This window comes from Salmo trutta, chromosome 1, assembly GCF_901001165.1.
Source record: "Salmo trutta chromosome 1, fSalTru1.1, whole genome shotgun sequence".
NCBI classification, from domain to species: domain Eukaryota; kingdom Metazoa; phylum Chordata; class Actinopteri; order Salmoniformes; family Salmonidae; genus Salmo; species Salmo trutta.
Genome location: NC_042957.1, coordinates 64,546,487 through 64,553,888, shown reverse-complemented (window position 1 = coordinate 64,553,888; position 7,402 = coordinate 64,546,487). Strand labels below are relative to the sequence as shown.

General features: G+C 42.7%; 1 non-coding gene across 1 annotated transcript; it reads right to left on the bottom strand.

Moving 5' to 3' along the window:
• Positions 1-5,255: 5,255 nt before the first annotated feature.
• On the bottom strand, positions 5,256-5,337 carry trnal-uag (transfer RNA leucine (anticodon UAG)). The gene has a single exon. It is a non-coding gene; the product is annotated as a tRNA-Leu (tRNA).
• Between the last annotated feature and the right edge of the window lie 2,065 nt (positions 5,338-7,402).

The following is a 7,402-nucleotide window of genomic DNA, read 5'->3' as shown; positions in this document are numbered from 1 at the left end:
CAAGTGCTCAGCTGTTGGAAAAGCATTCCAGGTGAAGCTGATTGAGAGAATGCCAGGAGTGTGCAAAGCTGTCATCAAGGCAAAGGGTGGTTACTTTGAAGAATCTATAATCTAAAATATATTTTGATTTGTTTAACACTTTTTTGGTTACTACGTGATTCCATATGTGTTATTTCAGTTTTAATGTCTTCACTATTATTCTACAATGTAAAACATTTTAAAAATAAAGAAAAACACTTGAATGAGTAGGTGTGTCCAAACTTTTGACTGGTGCTATATATATATATATATATATATATATATATATAAACATGTTGATTGTCATTCATAATAATGCATTCTTCCCCCTCATCTTCTTTGGTGAGGGATTTGTTGTGATTCACATTTAGTCTGTAGGATTTAATCAACCAGTCATAGTCATTTTATAAGCTTTTGGAAAAAAAGAGAAAGCCTTTCTATGTTGAATGCCAATTATTATTTTGTATTAAGAATAGTTTTTATGTTTATGGTGTGTATCTGAGAAATATTTAATTGCTCCAGTGCTCTTCCATTTTTCTTCAATTCAAATATTGCAATATGAAACAATTATTAAATAATATGTTTTGCTGAATGACATGAATGGAATAAAGCCTTACTAAACACAACTGTTTGTCATTTTGTGACAGTGGGACAGAAAGTCATAAAATCTGATTTTAAACCTAACCCTAACCTTAACCCGTACCGTAACCACACTGCTAACCCTAATGCCTAAACCTAACCTTAAATTAAGACAAAAAATATATATTTGTTTAATGAATTTTTTACAATATAGCCAATGTTGACTTTGCCTATATCCAGTTGTGGAAAAAATACTCAATTGTCATACTTGAGTAAAAGTAAAGATACCTTAATAGAAAATTACTCAAGTAAAAGTGAAAGTCGCCCAGTAAAATACTACCTGAGTAAAAGTCTAAAAGTGTTTGGTTTTAAATATACTTAAGTATCAAAAGTACATTTAATTGCTAAAATGTACTTAAGTATCAAAAGTAAAAGTAAAAGTATAAACCATTTCTAATTCCTTATATTAATTAAAGCAGATGGCACCATTTTCTTTTGTTTCTTTTCTTTTTTTTTATTTCACCTTTATTTAACCAGGGAGGCTAGTTGAGAACAAGTTCTCATTTACAACTGTGATCTGGCCAAGATAAAGCAAAGCAGTGCGATAGAAACAACAACACATGGACTAAACAAGCGTACAGTCAATAACACAATAGAAAAAAAGAAAGTCTATATACAGTGTGTGCAAATGGCATGAGGAGGTAAGGCAATAAATAGGCCATAGTAGCAAAGTAATTACAATTTAGCAGATTAACACTGGAGTGAAAGATGAGCAGATGATGATGAGCAGATGATGGTGTGTAAGTAGTGATACTGGTGTGCAAAAGAACAGCAAAGTAAATAAAAACAATATGGGGATGATTTAGGTAGATTGAGTGGGCTATTTACAGATGGACTATGTACAGCTGCAGCGATCGGTTAGCTGCTCAGATAGCTGATGTTTAAAGTTAGTGAGGGAAATGTAAGTCTCCAGCTTCAGCGATTTTTGCAATTCGTTCCAGTCACTGGCAGCAGAGAACTGGAAGGAAAGGCGGCCAAAGGAGGTGTTGGCTTTGGGGATGACCAGTGAGATATACCTGCTGGAGCGCGTGCTACGGGTGGGTGTTATTATCGTGACCAGTGAGCTGAGATAAGGCGGAGCTTTACCTAGCAAAGACTAATAGATGACCTGGAGCCAGTGGGTCTGGCGACGAATATGTAGCGAGGGCCAGCCGACTAGAGCATACAGGTCGCAGTGGTGGGTGGTATAAGGCGCTTTGGTAACAAAACGGATGGCACTGTGATAGACTACATCCAATTTGCTGAGTAGAGTATTGGAAGCTATTTTGTAGATGACATCGCCGAAGTCGAGGATCGGTAGGATAGTCAGTTTTACTAGGGTAAGTTTGGCGGCGTGAGTGAAGGAGGCATTGTTGCGAAATAGAAAGCCAATTCTAGATTTGATTTTGGATTGGAGATGTTTGATATGAGTCTGGGAGGAGAGTTTACAGTCTAGCCAGACACCTAAGTATTTGTAGTTGTCCACATATTCTAGGTCAGAACCGTCCAGAGTAGTGATGCTAGTCGGGCGGGCGGGTGTGGACGGCGAACGGTTGAAAAGCATGCATTTGGTTTTATTAGCGTTTAAGAGCAGTTGGAGGCCACGGAAGGAGAGTTGTATGGTGTTGAAGCACGTTGGAGGTTAGTTAGCACAATGTCCAAAGAAGGGCCAGGTGTATACAGAATGGTGCTGTCTGCGTAGAGGTGGATCAGGGAATCACCCGCAGCAAGAGCGACATCGTTGATATATACAGAGAAAAGAGTCGGCCTGAGAATTGAACCCTGTGGCACCCCATAGAGACTGCCAGAGGTCCGGACAACAGGCCCTCCGATTTGACACACTGAACTCTGTCTGAGAAGTAGTTGGTGAATCAGGCGAGGCAGTCATCTGAGAAACCAAGGCTATTGAGTCTGCCGATAAGAATGCAGTGATTGACAGAGTCAAAAGCCTTGGCCAGGTCGATGAAGACGGCTGCACAGTACTGTCTTTTATCGATGGCGGTTATGATATCGTTTAATACCTTAAGCGTGGCTGAGGTGCACCCCTGACCAGCTCGGAAACCGGATTGCACAGCAGAGAAGGTACAGTGGGATTCGGAATGGTCAGTGATCTGTTTATTAACTTGGCTTTCGAAGACTTTAGAAAGGCAGGGCAGGATGGATATAGGTCTATAACAGTTTGGGTCTAGAGTGTCACCCCCTTTGAAGAGGGGATGACCGTGGCAGCTTTCCAATCTTTGGGGATCTCGGACGATACGAAAGAGAGGTTGAACAGGCTGGTAATAGGGGTTGCAACAATGGCGGCGGATAATTTTAGAAAGAGAGATTACAGATTGTCTAGCCCAGCTGATTTGCACGGGTCCAGGTTTTGCAGCTCTTTCAGAACATCTGCTGTCTGGATTTGGGTGAAGGAGAAGCTGGGGAGGCTCGGGCAAGTTGCTGCGGGGGGTGCAGAGCTGTTGACCAGGGTTGGGGTAGCCAGGAGGAAAGCATAGCCAGCCGTAGAGAAATGCTTATTGAAAATGTTCGATTATCATGGATTTATCGGTGGTGACCATGTTACCTAGCCTCAGTGCAGCTGGGAGGAGGTGCTCTTGTTCTCTATGGACTTTACAGTGTCCCAAAACTTTTTGGAGTTAGAGCTACAGGATGCAAATTTCTTTTTGAAAAAGCTAGCCTTTTCTTTCCTGACTGACTATGTGTATTGGTTCCTGACTTCTCTGAACAGTTGCATATCGCGGGGACTATTCGATGCCATTGCAGTCCGCCACAGGATGTTTTTGTGCTGGTCAAGGGCAGTCAGGTCTGGATTGAACCAAGGGCTATCTCTGGTCTTAGTTCTACATGCTTATTTAAGATGGTGAGGAAATTACTTTTAAAGAACGGCCAGGCATCCTCGACTGATGGGATGAGGTCAATATCCTTCCAGGATACCCGGGCCAGGTCGATTAGAAAGGCCTACTCGCAGACGTGTTTCAGGGAGCATTTGACAGTGATGAGGGGTGGTCGTTTGACTGCGGACCCATAGCGGATGCAGGCAATGATCCAGTGATCGCTGAGATCCTGATTGAAAACAGCAGAGGTGTATTTGGATGGCAAGTTGGTCAGGATAATATCTTTGAGGGTGCCCATGTTTACGGATTTAGGGTTGTTTCCTTGATAATTTGTGTGAGATTGAGGGCATCTACCTTAGATTGTAGGACTGCTGGGGTGTTAAGCATATCCCAGTTTAGGTCACCTAACAAAACAAACTCTGAAGACAGATGGGGGGCAATCACTTCACATATGGTGTCCAGGGCACAGCTGGGAGCTGAGGGGGGTCTATAACAGGCGGCAACAGTGAGAGATTTATTTCTGGAGAGATTCATTTTTAAAATTAGAAGCACGAACTGTTTGGTCATAGACCTGGAAAGTATGACAGAACTTTGCAAGCTATCTCTGCAGTAGATTGCAACTCCTCCCCCTTTGGCAGTTCTTTCTTGACGGAAAATGTTGTAGTTGGGTATGGAAATCTCAGAATCTTTGGTGGCCTTCCTAAACCAGGATTCAGACAAGGCAAGGACATCAGGGTTGGCGGAGTGTGCTAAAGCAGTGAGTAAAACAAACTTAGGGAGGAGGCTTCTGATGTTAACATGCATGAAACCAATGCTTTTTTGTTTATTGAAGTCAACATATGAGAGTACCAGGGGACATGCAGGGCCTGGGTAGCCTCCACATCACCGAGGAACAGAGGAGGAGTAGGATGAGGGTACGGCTAAAGGCTAGCAAAACTGGTCGTCTAGTGCGTTGGGGACAGAGAATTAAAGGAGCAGATTTCTGGGTGTGGTAGAATAGATTCAGGGCATAATGTGCATAATGACAGGGGTATGGTGGGGTGCGGGTACAGTGGAGGTAAGCCCAGGCACTGAGTGATGATAAGAGAGGTTGCATCTCTGGACACGCTGGTTATACTGGGTGAGGTCACTGCATGTGTGGGAGGTGGGACAAAGGAGGTATCTGAGGCATGTACAGTGGGACTAGGGGCTCCGCAGTAAACTAAAACAATTATTGACGGATAGCAAGGGGCACACTTCAATCTCAGACATAATTACAAACAAAGCATTTGTGTTTAGCGAGTCAGATCAGAGGCAGTAGAGATGGCCAGGGAAGTTCTCTTGATGTGTGTGATTTGGTCAATTTTTCTGTCAAAACGTAACAAGTACTTTTGGGTGTCAGGGAAAACGTATGGAGTAAAAAGTACATTGTTGTCTTCAGGAATGTAGTGAAGTAAAAGTAAAAGTTGGCAAAAATATAAATAGTAAAGTAAAGTACAGATACCCCAAAAAACGACTTAAGTAGTATTTAAAGTATTTTTAGTTAAGTACTTTACACCACTGCCTATTTCAGGGGACATCGCTGAGTTCTGCCTCCAGAAAAAGACTCGTGACAAACGAAAGAAGCGTTAAACTTTTTCAAATGTCAGACTGTACTATGATACATGCACTACATGAGGGAGCAATTGCATAATCCACAAATCATACAGCAACACCATAAAAGGTTGCAGTTGAAATTACGTCAATGTCAAGTAGTCTATAATGTACGTTTTGAATTGATTTCTCAAAATGAAATAGAAAACACTCTGGCAGCGGTGGGATTCGAACCCACGCCATCGAAATGACTGGAGCCTAAATCCAGCGCCTTAGACCACTCGGCCACGCTACCTCGACGAGCAGAAATAAAATTTCATAACCTATAAATTTAGCGTATTGTGAATGTATGTGACAAATTCAGCGAACTTTTGTACATTTCATGCAATATTAAATGATATTCAAATCTATATAAAATATTCGACAAATTCATTAACGTATCTCATCAATTGTAATGACCATAGATGGCTACCACAGCATTCTGCAGTGATACGTCATCCCATCTGGTTTGCGCTTAGTGGGACTATCATTTGTTTTACAACAGCACAATGGCCCAACACAGCTCCAGGCTCTGTAAGGGCTATTTGACCAATAAGGAGAGTGATGGAGTGCGGCATCAGATGACCTGGCCTCCACAATCCCTGGACCTCAACCCAATTGAGATGGTTAGGGATGAGTCGGACCGCAGAGTGAAGGAAAAGCAGCCAACAAATGCTCAGCATATGTGGGAACTCCTTTAAGACTGTTGGCAAAGTATTCCAGGTGAAGCTGGTTGAGAGAATGCCCCCTAACGCACGTGCTATATGGCGTCTGAAGGACGCACTGTGGTCCTCCCGCAAACCTGCTGGTAGGAAAACGGGTAGAGACCACACCACAGGCATTGGCTTTGGTTGCCACGGATGCCCTGGGGTGGTACAGAAGAAAGGGGGCCTCGACCCAAGGCAAAGGGTCCCCCACAACACCTAAGGTCCCGGCGGCCACAGCCTGACAGCACTGCGGTGAGATAGAATAGGGGCTTGCCCTGTCTACTCCACGCATCGACCTGGTATTGCAGTACCTCCAGGAACAGAATAATCGTGTGAGCTAAGTGACCTCAAACTTGGATGTTCATGTTTATAGCCTACTTTCATGTTATTTACGTGTCATTTTCCTGTTTGAGCACATCACTGCTAAAATTGATAATATGATTCTATAATACATAACCAGGCAATTGTTGAACATAGACTGCCTTATGAAAAATAAGAATTTGTTAGAAGTCAAGTACTTATATGGCCCACTAGTTTCAAAAGACACAAATAGCCTACATGTACTGTAAATGTAAGCAAAATGAACCTGCATCATCTGTATGTGTTACATGGCTACTTCTCACTATACTTGACCCACTAATACTTTTTCCAAATAGAAAAATGGACAGCTGAAACCAGCAGAAGAATACCAGTTGTTGTACGCTTTTGCTGCAATAGTGGACTCCTGCACTATTTCGTAATGGAACAACTGCCATTTTATTTATGAAGTATTTCTATTTGACTAAATGCAGTTTGTATGCGCTTCCCCTCCCCTCCCTGCCCTGATCAAATCAAATAATGGACAGTGCATTTCCCTCAAAATGTAGGCAGTACAATCAGCAATTCTTTTTAGTCTAGAAGACTGTGAATGTCTGTAGTCCATTAGGGCCCTGTAAAATCCCTTCAATGTCTTCCCCTCTCCCAAATTCCCCCTTTTCTCTGTTTACATTTCCCCATTGAATGTTTGTCCCTGTTTCTGCAGGTTTTCGCTCAACAAAAAAAAAACTATAAATACCTAGGTGTCTGGCTAGACTGTAAACTCTCCTTCCAGACTCATATCAAACATCTCCAATCCAAAATCAAATCTAGAATCTGCTTTCTATTTCTCAACAAAGCCTCCTTCACTCACGCCGCCAAACTTACCCTAGTAAAACTGACTATCCTACCGATCCTCGACTTCGGCGATGTCATCTACAAAATAGCTTCCAATACTCTATTCAGCAAACTTGATGCAGTCTATCACAGTGCCATCCGTTTTGTTACAAAATCACCTTATACCACCAACCACTGCGACCTGTATGCTCTAGTCGGCTGGCCCTCGCTACATATTCGTCGCCAGACCCACTGGCTCCAGGTCATCTATAAGTCTATGTTAGGTAAAGCTCCGCCTTATCTCAGCTCACTGGTCACGATAACAACGCCCACCCGTAGCACACGTTCCAGCAGGTATATCTCACTGATCATCACCAAAGCCAACACTTCCTTTGGCCGCCTTTCCTTACAGTTCTCTGCTGCCAGTGACTGGAACGAATTGCAAAAATCGCTGAAGCTGGAGACTTATATTTCCCTCACCAA